This window comes from Canis aureus, chromosome 11, assembly GCF_053574225.1.
Source record: "Canis aureus isolate CA01 chromosome 11, VMU_Caureus_v.1.0, whole genome shotgun sequence".
Lineage (NCBI taxonomy): Eukaryota > Metazoa > Chordata > Mammalia > Carnivora > Canidae > Canis > Canis aureus.
Window position 1 is genome coordinate 33,310,026 of NC_135621.1, and position 14,891 is coordinate 33,324,916.

The 14,891-nt window shown below is 44.9% G+C and overlaps 1 protein-coding gene and 1 long non-coding RNA gene across 9 annotated transcripts in view; one reads left to right on the plus strand and one right to left on the minus strand.

Moving 5' to 3' along the window:
• SYN3 (synapsin III) overlaps window positions 1-14,891 on the plus strand; it is a 453,214-nt gene that overhangs the window by 11,616 nt on the left and 426,707 nt on the right. Inside the window, exon 2 of one of the 4 annotated variants that reach the window (XM_077914725.1) lies at window positions 7,181-7,342. The exons of the other annotated variants lie outside the window; for them this stretch is intronic. The gene's annotated coding sequence lies outside the window, so the exon portion shown is untranslated. The remainder of the gene's footprint in view (window positions 1-7,180; window positions 7,343-14,891) is intronic. 4 annotated transcript variants of the gene reach the window in all.
• Window positions 11,373-14,891, minus strand: part of LOC144323830 (uncharacterized) — a 65,923-nt gene continuing 62,404 nt past the window's right edge. For all 5 annotated transcript variants that reach the window (XR_013389172.1, XR_013389175.1, XR_013389171.1 and 2 more), the window contains one exon: window positions 11,373-11,534. This is a non-coding gene — a long non-coding RNA (uncharacterized LOC144323830). The remainder of the gene's footprint in view (window positions 11,535-14,891) is intronic.

Genomic DNA, 14,891 nt, shown 5'->3' on the forward strand with positions numbered 1-14,891 from the left:
TAAAAGCTCCACTTACTCTGCATTCTTTTTTTTTTTAATATTTTATTTACTTATTCCTGAGAGATGCAAAGAGAGAGGCAGAGGGAGAAGCAGGGTCCATGCAAGGAGCCTGATATGGGACTCAATCCTGGGACTCTAAGGATCATGCCCTGAGCCAAAGGCAGATGCTCAACCGTTGAGCCACCCAGGTGTCCCGTACTCCGCATTCTTGTCAGCACTTGTCATTGTCAGCATTTTTCATTTTAGCCATTCTAATAGTTTATTATTTCTTTCCATGGTTTTAATTTGTATTTACCTAGTAGCCAATGATATTGAATATCTTTTCACATGTTTATTTGCCATCCTTATATCCTTTTTAGTGAGGTTCTGTTCAAGTCTGTTACCCATTTTTTAAATTGCTGTTGTGTTTCTTACTATTTAGTTTGGAGTATTCTTTATATCTTGTGGATATCAGTGCTTTCTTGAATATGTGTTCTGTAAATTGTTAACTTGTTTTTAAGGAATCATTCTGGATTCTGTGTGGGAGGGCTGCTGTAGTGAGGAGGGGTGGAAGCAGAAGGATCAGTAGCAGATTATTTTAGTAGTCCATGGGGAAAGATGATGGCAATTTGGATTAAAGTCATTTGGATGTAAGAGGTGAGAAGAGGTAAAAATCAAAGAAACTTTTGAAAGTAAAGCCATCTGAACTTGATGATGGGTAGAATGTGAAATGTGAGGGAAAAGAGATGTCAAGAATGGCTATAGTGATGGAGGGGCTGAGAATTTAAATATAACTCAGGTATGGTATCTGCCCTTAAGAAGCTCCAGACTAGTAAAAGGAGACTTACTGTAAGCAGTTTACAGAATACAACCGAGTGTGCTCAGAGAGATCATGTGAAAAGAACTAGGATATTGCAGGTGATGGAAAATTTACTAAGGGTAATATTTGTGAGGCCAGCTCTCTGGACAGCCACTCTCAGACTTCAGTGTCTGTAAGAATCAGGTGAGAAATTTATTAAAAATGAGCTGGTTAGGCTCCTGCCCCAAAAGTAAGAAGCCTGTGGTTAGCAACACCACAGATCATTCTGTGTAGGGGATTGGTTGACCATTATGAGAAACCTTTGGGGGAACTGGGAGGACTTCAGACAAGTGATGCCAGAGTTTCAATGTTCAGTGGGAATTCTGACTTGAAGGAAGCTGTGGAGAGGGCAGCCAGGCATGGCTTTGTGGGAAGAGAAAGAGTAAAGGCTTGGAAGAATGATAGAGACTGGCTGGATCCTAGAGTAGTATAGTATAGGTGGGGTGATGATGATGACTATTGACCAGAGAGCATGTGTCTGGGAGTTAGTGATGAATCATGGAAATTCCTGTGCTCAATGAGTCTAAAGTGGTTGCCACCACCCAGCAGCTGCCCAGATACTAACAAGAGGCCTGCCATAGTGAAAGGTATCTGGCAGTCCAGTGCTGGGTGTGCAGAGTGACTGTCTTGTGACCAAGTGCCTTTGAGGAGAGAATGAGCCAGCTGGGGGTACTGTGTGTAGAGATTTGCAGAAGGATGCCCTGCCTCTAGGACCACACTGGGTCTTCTTTGAAGCTTACAGACTCTGTATTTCCTGTTCACACATGATCTTGCCAACTTACCAAGGTTGCTGAGCCCCATCTTCCTGTAGCATGACTACTACTCACTGTGCGTCAAGCATAGTTCAAAACGCCTTGCACGGATTAACCCATTTAATTCTCCCAACAAGCCTGTGGATGAGATAGAATGGCTATTTCTGTTTTATGATGAACAACTGAGGCACTGAAATATGAATGACTGGCTCTAGGGTGCAGTGCTACAAAGTAGAAGAGCTGGCATTATTAAGCAAGTAGTTTGGACTTCAGAGCCCATGGTTTTAACTGTTATGCCGCATACGCCCTCTGGGGGCATCTGTAGAGGCTGGAGAAGCCGGAGTGGCAGCAGTAACACATACGCTGTGCTTACAGTATCCCAGTCCTTGGGCGACATTTGTGGGGTTTTCCCTGCAGGTACTATTTCAGTAATACACTTTTATGTCAGAAGTTTTCTTCTTTGATTTTAGCTTTTGGGTTAAAACTTACTATTTTTATTCTTTCTTGTCTAGTTAATAGCAATATGGTATATCTATTGTGAAATTTGAAAGAGTAACATAAGGTGTTGTAGTATCATGATGCTCCTTAAAATTGTTGTTATATGTGGAACTGTTTGCCCATACACTAAATGGCCCCAGGTTATTATGTTTTAGAGTTCTTTTAAATCTTTCTCCATAACTTCCTGTGCTTCAAGCAGCTAGTGTGTTTTCCTACAGCAAAATTCTTTCTGATTTATCCCGTCTGTTTGGCTGAAGTCAAGGAAGGCAAGCGACCAAATATATGTGCATTGTTTCCTAAGGAAAAATCAATAGGCTCTGACTAACAGGCTTTTCTCCTTTTTTCTGTAGATTTCAGAGAGAGGTACAATAAACTGATGGGTCTGAGGCCACTCCCACTTTCTTTTCTTCTTTCTTTTCTTTCTTTTTAAGATTTTACTTATTTATTTATTGGGGGGGGGGGCGGAGAGATTGGTGCTAGGATCATATGAGCCAAAGGCAGACACTTAACTGACTGAGCCACCCAGGTGCCCCTTTCCCATCTTATTTCAAGGTTCTAAACTGCTGCTGTACCAAATTTCTGTAGACTGGGAGTTTAAACAACAGACATGTATTTCTCACAGTTCCAGAGGCTGGGAAGCCCACAAGTCAGGGTATTCAGTGTATTGGGTTCTAGTAAGAGCCTTCTTCCTGGTTCATAGAGGGCCATCTTTTTGCTGTCCTAATATTGTGGAGAGCAGGAAAAGAGGAAGTAAGCTTTCTGAGTGTCTCTTCTTAGAAAGGCAATCATCCAATCCCATCATGAAGGCTCTACCCTCATGACCTGATTATCTCCCAAAGGCCTCATCTCCAAATACCATCATGTTGGGGATTAGAGGGGTTCAACACAGGAATTTGTGGGGGACACAAACATTTACTGCATAGCAGTTGAGTAGTTGAGTTTGCTACACAAGAGAACTCCAGACAGTGCAGAAGGAGTGTAGTGTGATCTAGGAGAGTTTTAAAGTTCTCTTAGCAGAGAGAGAGCTGGAGTTCTAGGGAGGCTTCTGAACCTAGAGCTGAGTTTTGAAAGATGAATGGAGTACACTGATCCCATGGGGTGGGGTGGGGCTTAGAGAAGAATAAAATCGGATGCCATTCCAAGAGGCAGGAACAGCATGTACAAGAACACATGGCAAGTGAGCAGATATGTGTTAGTGAATGTAATGGTGCCACATGAGGCTGGAGACAAAGCTGGCACAGATCAGAAAGGGCCTCAGTGCTGCATGGAAGGGCTTGGGCTGACATCAAGGAGCAGCTGCTTTGTTTAAGTAGGATAGTGACCTGGGCAGGTTTTTGTTTTTAAAAAATGTCTCTGACAGTCTATCCTGTGGAAATGCATTTGGAGGAGACCTAAATATATGCAGGGAAACCACACTTCTGCAGTGGTCTATGCAAGAGATTACATGTCCGAGCTAGAAGTTGAGAGAAATGAAGTGACTGTCAAAGCTTCCCTTTTATTGAGCCCCACACCCAGAATAATCTCCTCTGTTATGGGGCTGTCTGAAAGTAAATTTGATATGGTCTCTGTCCTCAAAAAGCTTATAATACAGAAACATCTAAGAAACCATTGGCAGTGCCGAAGATGGATTCACCAAGTTTCTTTGATTCACGAATGTCTTTTGAATGTTTTCTATGTACCAACCCTTTCTGGTTGGTGCTCGAGATGTGGCAGTTAAAAAAAATCAACAAAATTCCTGTCCTTATGGGGATCACATTCAAGTTGTAGGGAGCACAGAAAGGAAACATGACAAAGGTAAGATACATGTTATGTGACAGTGGGTATTACAGACAAAAGAGGGAAGGGGGAGAGGGGTGTTGGAGAAGGGGCTGCAATTTTTTAAAAGGTAACATTTGAATAAAGAGCTAAAGGGGGAAAGGGAATGGTATCTTAAATATACAAATATAGAGACTAAAATACCTTTCTGGAGTGTAACAACTTTGAACATGAGCTTTGGGGAAAGGCAGACTTTAATTTGAATCCTGGCTCCATGCCATGCTGGCTGGGTGACCTAAGACGTGTTATTTTCACCTCCTTGAATGTGGATTTCCTTATCCCTAAAGTAGAGATTGATGACATTCATCTCCCAGGATTGCTGTCAGGATGGAAAGAGATACTTCTTGCTTAGTGCTGAGCCTGGTGCATCGAAAGTGCTCATTGTGTGGTACATACTCAATGTTAGAGATGATTCTGGTAGAGCATCACCAAGGAAAAGGGCCCTGGGAGGTACACCAGGGGGTCTGAAACAGGATTTCCTGACTAGGGCTCTCAGCTCTGCTGTTGCAGAACTGAGCCATGGGCCCTGGGGGCAGAGAGGCAAAAGTTCCAGAACAGCCTTTTCAGTAAAGAGTACAGGAGAGCCTGGAGACCCAGTGTCCTGCTATGTTGTGTGGTCCTTCAAAGTCTCTGCATCTTGGGAAGGATTCTGTCCTGAGGCAGGTCCCAATTCCCTGGGAAAGGATGTGAGAAAAGCTTTATGTGCTTTAAAGAAATAATGGAGGTGAAAATTGGTGGGTGTGAAGGCGAGTCTGGCTTTTGTTCAGCAGTTTTACTGGTGAGCACAACAGAAATGGTTGTTTTCTGCGGGGGCTAGAGGAGGCAGCTGCCAAAAAAGCCCTTCCTTGCCTGCGAGTGACAGAGGAGAGGGCTGCTCTCTGGAAGGAGTCGGCAGCAGCTGCTGGGGAATCTGGGTGGAAATCTAGGATATGAAAGCTCTGCTTCCCGTGGGCGCTTCCCTCTGCCTGTCGCATGTCATCAACCGTTGGTATCATGGTGCCTGCCTGAGGGGGCATTACTGCCTCTTGGCTAAGGCTAGCCATTTCCCAAGACTGCTTTAGGGGGAGGGTCTGGCAGCAGCAAGCCACTGCAGAGCAGGGGAGTGAGTAAGAGTACAGCATTGGTTGGGATTCCTCTAATCTAGTCCTTTTTCCTTTTTCTCATTGTCCAAGTCTTCTGTTTTCTTTTCATCTATTCTGTTTCATTATTTTATTTATCTACCCCTCATTCTTTTTCTTCTTTTTCCTTCCATCCTCATGTTCTTCTTAGATTTTTCTTTTTACCCCCCTTTGTTCCTCCTTTTCATCTATTCATTTGTTAATTCATTATTAATCCATCAAGCATGTTCTCTGCACAGTGCTAGCCCGGGGCACTTATAACACCTTTCCTGCACTCAGGAACTCAGCTGCTGCAGTAAGGGGGAGGAGGGGAAATAAACAGGCAAAGCCTGCAGTGAAGGACCTAGACTCTAGAGTCAGACAGACCTGGTTGGAATTTGCCACTTATGTGTTATGTTGGGCAAGTTACTGAACCTTTCTGAGCCTCACATGCTACAGCTTTCAATCAGAGTACTAGACCCTTCTTCCTAGGATTGCTGGGAGTGCAGGAGGGAGTGCAGGTAATGTGCTTAGCAGAGTATGAGGCATGGAGCGAGAATTCAGGCAATGTTATTATTAATATATTCTGGCAAATATTATTAGGCATCAAGATAAAGGAAGGGAGAGAGAGGAAACCACTTTTCTGTGTCTGGTTCTTGCCCCTGAAAGTAAGCATCAAAGATAAGCAACAGAGTTCCTCAGTCCTCATTTTATAGATAAGCAAAGAAGCCTATGAGTAGAGAGGTGACCTGCCTTGGGGATGCCTAGGGATACAGTAGAGTCCGCCATCTGGTTCAAATCTTCATACCACACAGAATCCTGGTGGCAGCTGTGCAAGTTACTCTACCTTTTGGGCCTCAGTTTCCTCTGTATGTAAAGTGGATGATAACAAAGGATTACTATTAGGACTAATTGGTTTAATATATGACCAGGGCTTAAAAAAGGACCTAGCACCTAGGAAATAGTATAAAAATATTAGCTGCTATTACTATTGTTATTAGTATTACTGTCATCATTTTCACTATAGTCAGGGTCACACAGAAGGCCAGTGGTAGTGGTCACCACTCACCTCCTTTAGTGGACATATGTATGCTAGCCTTGCCCACACCAGCCCCTTTGTGCGAGCAGTGAGGCTGCCAGCTTTCCTAGCCTGCAAGAGGGAGTTATGTCCCCATAATTGCAGCTGAGCCCGCATAATTGAGCTGTTCCCAGAACCTTCTGAACCAGTGCCTGGATTCAGGCTCTCTGAGGTGAAGGGCACTGCAGAGTCTGTCACAATGCTGCCCAGTAGGTGTCAGGTTACAGGGAGTACCCCACTGAGGTTTAGCACCAGGAGAGTTAGGGGAGAGTAGGCCAGCAAGCCAGGGCTGTGCAGTCGTTGAAGGGCTGCATCTGGAGACAGACTAGACTGATGTAGAGGCAAGATTGAATTTTGCCACTAACCTGGTACATGGTGGTCTGCAGTTCACTTCACCCCCTTCAACCTTAGTTTCTCATCTGTAAAGTGGGTTAATGGTACTATTTGCTTCACAGGGTTCTGTGAGGATTAGTGAGATGATGCTTGTAATGAGCTCAGTGCTAGGAAGCAAGTGGGTCACATGGTGGCTATTACTTTCTGCTATTTAATAGAAGAGTGCTCCCTGTCTGGAGAGGGTGAAGTGAATGACTGGGAACTAAGCATTGATATGCAGAGAATCTTATATTTTAATTGTGGTAATTTGGAGTCAGGAAAAAAACACGAGCTAAAGACTTAGGAGACCTATGTTCTGGGCCTGGGCTGGCCTCTACTTCATTGAGTGATCCTAGATAACTCTCTTCCTTGTGTGTGTAGTCTCCCCATCAGGTAACAAGGTCATGGGAGCGGGGCTGCCACACTGCGCAGTTCTGTGTCTTTCACAGGGGCCCCCTCCAGGTCCAGACCCTCCAGGTAACTGTCTCTGCCAGAGCACAGCCCATGCCACCCGGAATCCCAGAGTTCTTTACCAGATGCTTCCTCAGTGTGCAGTGTGTCAGTCCTGCATCCAAGTGCTGTGCACGGTGCCAGGATGAGAATGAAGTGGGCAGGGTCATGGGGGAGTCTGGCAGGAAGTGAACCCACTCTCAATATAAGGAAAATGCTGCAGGATAAGGGAAGAAGATACACAGTGGGCCCCCCTTATCCGCGGTTTCACTTCCCGCAGGTTCAGCTACCTGTGGTCAACCTCTGTCTGGAAGCAGATGGTCTCCTGTGGTAGCGTCAGAAGGTCATAGCAGCCTCTATGCTGTGTCACCATACCTACATCATCCGCTTCACTTCTTCTCATCACGTAGGCATTTTATCATCTCACATCGTCATAAGAAGGGTGAGTACAGGACAACAAGCTATTTTGAGGAAGAGACCGTGTTCATATAGCTATTATTACAGTGTATGGTAATAATTGTTCTATTTTATTATTAGCTATTGTTGTCAATCCCTTACAGTACCTAATACATAAATTAAACTTTATCATAGGAAGAAAACATAGCATAGAGAGTATTTGATACCATTGGTGGTTTCAGGCACCCACAGGGTGTGTAGGAACATACCTTCTGTGAATAAAGGGGGCCTACTGTAGTTGGTGAAGGGCATTAGGGTCAGTATTAAATGGAATGGTCAGGAAAGGACGCTGAGGAAGTGACATCCTGAATGACAAGGAGGCGGCAAGGGGAAGACAGAAGAAAATTCTGGGCAGAGGGAAGAGCAAGTGCCGAGACCTGAGGGTATTGGGGCAGGGATGCTAGAGAGTGAAGTCAGCTTGTTTGAGAAATAGAAGGGCCAGTTTGGATATAGAAAATGAGCTAAGGGAAGGGAGTCCAGATGATGTGTCTTTTCCTCCCCCCGAGGCCGTGAAAGAAGCTTGAGTGCTATCCAGACCACAGTGGGGACCGCTGAGGGGTGGGAGTCACGGCAGGGAAGCAGGTGCCAGGGCAGGAAGGGCAGAGGGGAGCTTCCTTGTTGGTCCAGGTGAGGATGACGATGGCTTGGACCCTAGTGGTAGCTGTGGAGTTGGAAGAAGTAGATGCACTCAGAGGCTGTATTGGGGAGGAGAGTTGATGGCCTGTGGAGGGTGGCTGGAGAGGGGAGAATTATGGGATCTTCCCACATTTCTGTCTTAAACAACCAAGTGTGGTATTTACTGAGATGGGAAGATGAAGAGAGGGCAGTTTGGGGTGGGGAGATGGCAGAAAATGGAGTTCTGTTTGGGATCTGATAAATTTAAGATGTTTCATAGCATGCTTTTGCTGCTCTCCAGAGTAAACTTGCTAAATTACTCATTAGGATGGCACCTGCCTGCCAGAAGCACCGCCAGGCTGGCCATCTGCCCTGCCAAGCTTAGACAGGAGGCTGCGGACACCTGAAGGTGATAGGATTGGATGTACAGTAATCAGCCTGGTCTCCACGGGCTGTGCTCTTCCCCTGTCTCTCTTTTTCTACTTCTGTCTCTCTCTGTCTCCCTGTCTCTCTCTTGCTCTCTTTCTGTCCCTCTCTATGCCCTTCTCTGTCTCTGTGTCTCCCTGTCTCTGTGTGTGTGTCTTTCTGTGTGTCTCTCTGTCTCTCTTTTACCTGTTAATAGCTTCGTTCAGATGTTCCAGATAAAGTTGGCGTTTCCTTTCATTTCAGTCCTTCTTCCTTTCTCCAAGTGAGCCTCTCACTCTCAGAGTGAGCCTCTCCTGTATCTCTAGGAAGAAGGTTATTTATTTGGCTCTGTGTGTTTTCTGATCTGGCACAAGGAAACACCGTGTCTGGTTCCTGGATTGTAGTAATGCTGGCATCCTTCTTGACTCTGGGCTCCCAGCTGTGCCTACTACTATCTCTAACTCAGTGATTCTGTAGCCAGACATGGTCCCTCCCCTCAAACCACAGGGACAAGTGTGCACAGGGCTTTGCAGGGACACAAAGCAGCTCTCTTAGTCTTAGTTGGTTGGTGAGAGTAGTCATGGAAGCCTCCCTAAGGGAGAAGGGAATGAGCTGCATCAGAAGTAACCAGCTGAAGAACATAGAGCGAAGGGAAGGTCATGCCAGGCAGAGGGAACAGAGATGTAAAATCATTGCATGGGGGCCAAGGCGTAGGTGACCAGAACTCTGAGCAGCTCTATACACTAAGCTATGTTTATGGAATCCTAGAAGCCAGATTGCAGATTCAAGGAGGCCCAAGGTACCGTGACATGAGAGAAAATCAATAGGCCCATGCCCTGGGTTTGAATCCTATTACCATCGAGGGGCAGTGCTGCCTAGTGATTAGGATCATGCTCACAGGAGCCTGGTTGCCTGGGTTTGAATAGAAACTCTGCCTCTTAGCAGTGTAACTTTGGGTCTCATTGTCCACTTTTGTAAAGTGTAGGTGATAATAGCACACCTGCCTCATAAGACTAGAGGAAGCATGAGTTAATATGTGTCTGGTGCTTAGAACAATGCCTGACAGAACTGTGATGATTATTTACAAATTGAGTGACCACATAAATTACTTATCATTTTTGGTCCTCAGTTTCTTCCTCTGTAAAGTGAGGGTAATGGCACTTCCTGAGCAGGATTCATATATATTTATATCCTGGAAACAATAGCACTGTGTTTGGCACTTCATAGCTGCTCAGTAAATGATAGCAGTAAGTTTTACGTTACAAGCCCTATAGAAGGGAGTTCTGCATGGACTAAGAAATAGTATCAACTTCCAAGTCCCTTTCAAATTCAAAATTAGGAGCAGCCAGGTGGCTCAGCGATTTAGTGCCGCCTTCCTCCCAGGGCGTGATCCTGGAGAGCCAGGACTGAGTCCCACATCAGGCTCCCTGCATAGAGCCCGCTTCTCCCTCAGCCTGTGTCTCTGCCTCTCTCGGTCTCTGTCTCATGAATAAATAAATAAAATCTTTAAAAAAAATTCAAAATTAGTTCCTGAAAAAGCAGCTCTGATTTAATGGAGAAACGGAAGATAAAGAATTAGGAAGAAAGAAAAGAAGGAAAGGAAGGAAGAAGAGAGGGACGCCTGGGTGGCTCAGTGGTTAAGCACCTGCCTTTGGCTCAGGGCATGATCCTGGAGTCCCAAGATCGAGTCCCACATCAGACTCCCTGCATGGAGCCTGCTTCTCCTGCCGCCTATGTCTGTGCCTCTCTCTCTCTGTGTCTCTCATGGATAAATAAATAAAAATCTAAGGAAAAAAAAAAAAGGAAGGGAGAAGAGATGGAGGGGGGAAGGGGGAAGGAAAGAAAGCCTCCTTGGAAACACTCTTTGTAAATGGGACAAAGACAAAAAAGACGGAGTTGATGCCACCCAACTTATATTTTCTGAGCAATCCCATATGCAAGATGAAGTACTGTCAGCTCTGCTGAGGGTATCATCAAGGGTCCCCCACTGTATTCTGCTGTTCCCAGCCATACTATGCACCCCACTGGCATACCCAAAACCTCAAAACCTCCTGACTTCATACAGAGATAATCCAAATGTGTTTCCTGGCCTGTTGCTGCAGAGGGAGGTGTGGGCAAGAGGCCCTTCAGGCAGGTGCTGCTCCAAGGGCACAGGCATTGGAGAACAGAGACCCACAGTGATTGTGCAGAGACTTGGATATTCCCTTGAATACTATTTTCCCCATTGTATACAATAGCCAGGTTTTCTCAACAAGATCAGGACAATAGGGGCTTTCTGAGTTTTCACTGGCAGGGATTGAGGGAGCAGAACATTCTCCCTGCAGAGAATGCAGAGCCTGGAAGTGGCTAGCCCTTGAGTTTCCAACCAGGTAGATGGGCATGGCAGCCATAGCACTAGGAGTTACAGATGCTCTCCCAGGAGTTAGGAAGTAGATCCTCCTGGGGGAATGCTTGGGGACCAATCCTTGAAAGAGGGCTCTGGGACCCCAGTCATAGATTCAAGGCAGAGATTGGATACCACAGTCTTGTTGGATCACTGGGGGCTGTTGAAGTAGAAACCCCAAATGACCACAGAAAAGAAAACCTAAGCAAGGTCAGCCCTTGGGCCACTCAGATATCTAATGTTAGGGGTAATAGGCAGTGGTATTTTGACCTCAGGATTATACAGGAGCCTGGGGTGCACATGGACAAGCTCTCTGTGTGACTGCAGGAAAGGTGATCTGGGGACCCGAGAAGTCCCAGCCTTTGTAGTTGGTTTTAGAAAAGTGAGTTAAACCTAACCCCTTTCAAACAGGGCCACAGGGAGCATTGATTAGAATTTTCTCAGGAAATAGAGAAAGAATCAATCAATTAATTCTATTATCTACTGAGGTTGTACAAGGTGCTATGGATACAGAGCTGGAGTACAGACCCTGCCTTCAGTGATCCCGAAATCTAAGCCAGTCATTGCTGTATTAGGAGCCAATACATGACACACAATCACAAACTTGATGGTATAGATTGATAAGCATTTGTTTTATTCATGCTTCTTCAAGTTGACTGGGAGCTGACGCATCTTGGTGGGGCTCATCTGGATGACTCTAAGGTACTGCTTGGGTCTAAGTCTTCTTCAGGTGTCTCTGTTCCTCATCAGATCCACGGGACATGTTCTCATGGCACTGGCAGAGGTACAAGAGGGCAAGTGGAAACATGTGATGTCTCTTAGGTCTGTGGCTCAGAACTGGTGTACTATCACATCAGCCAAAATTAGTCACATGGCTGAGCCCAAAGTCAGTGGGCAAAGGAGTCACTCAGCTTCAAGTGGAAACAACTGCAAAATCACTTGACAAACTGTAGATTCTGGGAGAAGTATAGAATTGTAACGAATAATTCAAACTATCAAATTGCCCACCCCAACGTAGGTGTGTTCATCTATGTACAAATCATGAATATTTTACACATATACTGTAACCACAAAATGTACACACAAAAAAGAATTTAGATTGAAAATTTGGAAATAAAAGTTCAAACAATTTTTTACGTACACTGCAGTGCATTATTTTGAAAAGCCTTAGGGGATGCACTTCCCATTTTGGATGTTCTGATCCAGAGAAGTATTTCTCAAAATGTGGTATATACAACAACTGCAGCAAATCATTTGACGAGCTTGTTAAATGCTTATTCTGGGCTACTTTTCCAACCTACAAAATCAGAGCCTCTGAGGGTGAAGCCTAGAATTTGTATTGCTAGGAGCTCCAGGTGATATGGGTATATCACTGAGACTTGTGAACCAACAAAGCAATCAGCCTCTGGTGGAAAGAAATTGAAAAGTGGTTTCCAAGAACATTGGAATACCCCCCTTACCCATTCTGGAGTGTGCTAGGGATGGTCAGGAAGGCCGTCCTGATTGAGTGGTGCAGGAGGTGAGTACTGAAGGAAGGGGGGATTTAACCATGATGTGTGGAGAAGGCTGAGCCGGGCAGAGGTCTCTACATGTGGAAGAGCTGTCCTTGAGAAAGGACCTGCCATGTTCAGGGAGCCCTATGGTTAGAACATGTGGAGCAGAGGGTAAGGAAGGCATCCTGAAGAGTGAGTTAACAGATAAATAAGGCTGAGCCAGAGAAATAAAAGGACAATGGATTGGGGGCAGAAGTGGTCTGATCCAAGCTGGAGGTGAGAGGGCTGGAGTTTCCATGCCTGAATGTGAATAAGATAAGGATCTTGGAGGCCATGGGCAACCACAGAAGAATTTTCTGCGGGAAGTGACATGATTATATGTAGGCAAGGGATTGGAAGTGGAAGCAGGTATGCAAGCTGTCACATTTGTACCCCAGAGAGATGAGGGTGCCCTGGCACTGCAGGGAGGACAGAGATGAGATTGGATGCCAGAGTTGTTTAGAGAGAATCTGTTGAGCACTAGAGAAGCACCAAAGGAGAACTGGGGAGGTATCTTTGAGTGTTGAGCTTGACGGCGTGAATATGAAGTGGTGATGGAAGCAGAGCTGTTCACCCTGAGAAGCGGGGTTTGCCCAAAAGGGTCCACATTCTAGATGATCACCAAAGTGGGTACCTCTCTGGCCCCAGTTTAGAGTGAAAATCCCTGGAAATAATATTATGAAACACACCCCCAAACTACATATTGTTTATTTTGTAATAAGGTAACATTGCTAAAAATCACCTTTATTTATTTTAAGGGCCTATGACAGGCAGCAATCACAGAGGCAGCCCAAGATGGCCATTTAGTTCCAGACCTCAGGTGATCAGGAGCCTCTGTTTAGATTTTTAGCATGACCTTCAGATAAAGGTCTAGATCAATCAGAGGCAAGCCAGTGTGATTGTCAGGTAACATTAAGCTTGTGTCTCAATCCTGCCTTGTGCTGCCTGGAAAGCTTTATAAATTCTGCCTGTAAATAAATCCTGTGGTTATTTTGTGGGTAACAGTTATATATAGTTGCTTTATAATTGTAGGTTAAAAACTTGAAGCTATTTGATGTAAATGCTCATGTACATGAGTATTTTTTTGTGACCCTGTTTTGACATTTCTCCATTTGAATATAGTTTGAATTGAGGTGGGTGATCTCAAATAAATGGAAGACTCTCACTTCTCTCGATCCCTGGGAGACTCTCTTCCATATAATTTCCTGACATCTGGAGGTGCTCTCCAACAAGGGGAGGGAATTATTGATACAGAAGCCTCTCTCACCCACAAATCCTAGCTTTAAAGCCTGAATCCTTGGCTGGGGACCCACAGTGTCCCACCTGTGGGAACAAGAGTGTTGCCACTCACAGGAGGTAAAGGCCTGTGTGAGTGGATTTGAACTCATCAAAGACAGTGGATACTTTCATGTAGATGTGGCTCAAACAAAGCTCTGCAGATGAAAGACCCCGCAGGTCTGTCTATAGGTGGAGATGGAGCTGCTCCCTTGGCAAAGATGCAGGTTTGACCTTTTTTCAGGAAGTTAAGTATCTCTTAGCTTTGCAACTTGAGTGGTACAGCCTCTGGATTCTCCGGCTCACCCTAGGCTCCCACACCGCCAGTGCTCATCAGTATATTGATGAAGCTGAGCCCATGTTGTCTCCATGAATTTTTAAACTTTCTGCTCCTGCAGAAAGGGTTTTAGCAGCTGTTAATTACGCAAATGCTAGTTCCTAATGGGGAAGGAGGAAGAAAAATCTGTCAGCATTCACTGAACAGAAGCTGGAGAGAGAATTTATCATCTTGGTGTGTTTACATGAGGGAAGAGCTCACCAAAAATTAAATCAGATATTCCTTTGCATTATTCCAGCTTAGGCTTATGTGTCAGATGTTCTGATAGTTACTTTCCTTGTATATAATTGTATTTTTAGTCCTCACAAACAAAAGGTGAGTGTGGTTTAATTTCATTCATGTTATTTTAAACAAATTCACTCAACAAATATTTATTGATCCCCTACTACATTTTTCTAAATGCTTGGGATATAGCAGTGAACAAATCAGACAATAATCTCTGTTCTTAGGGCACTTTCTATCAGAGGGAGCAGAGAATCAACAATAAGCAAAATAAGTATATAGCTTTTTTTTTTTTTAAGATTTATTTATTTGAGAGAGAGAGCAAGCACGCAGAGGTGGAGAGGGACAGAGGGAGAGAGAATCTCAAGCAGACTCCCCGCTAGGTAAGGAGCCTGCACTGGGCTCAGTCTCACAACCACGAGATCATGACCTGAGCCCCAATCAAGAGCAGGACACTTAACTGACTGAGCTGGTGCCCCCCAAAGTATATAGTTTTATGGAAGGCAATGCATGCTATGGAAAAAAGAACAAGTGGAATGGGGAAGGAGAGAACCAAAGTACCAGACGGTTTAACATTGGGTGGTTAGGAGGAGGCCTCACTGAGAAGGTGACATTTGAGCAAAGATCTGAATGACATGAGGGGGTAAGCCATGCAGGTTTCTGTAGCAAGAGTGTTCCAGGTGAAGGAACAGCCAGGGCAAAGGCAGCTGGTGAGCAGGAAGTTCAATTGTTGGAATTCATCTTCCTTTATTTTCTAAGTTATATG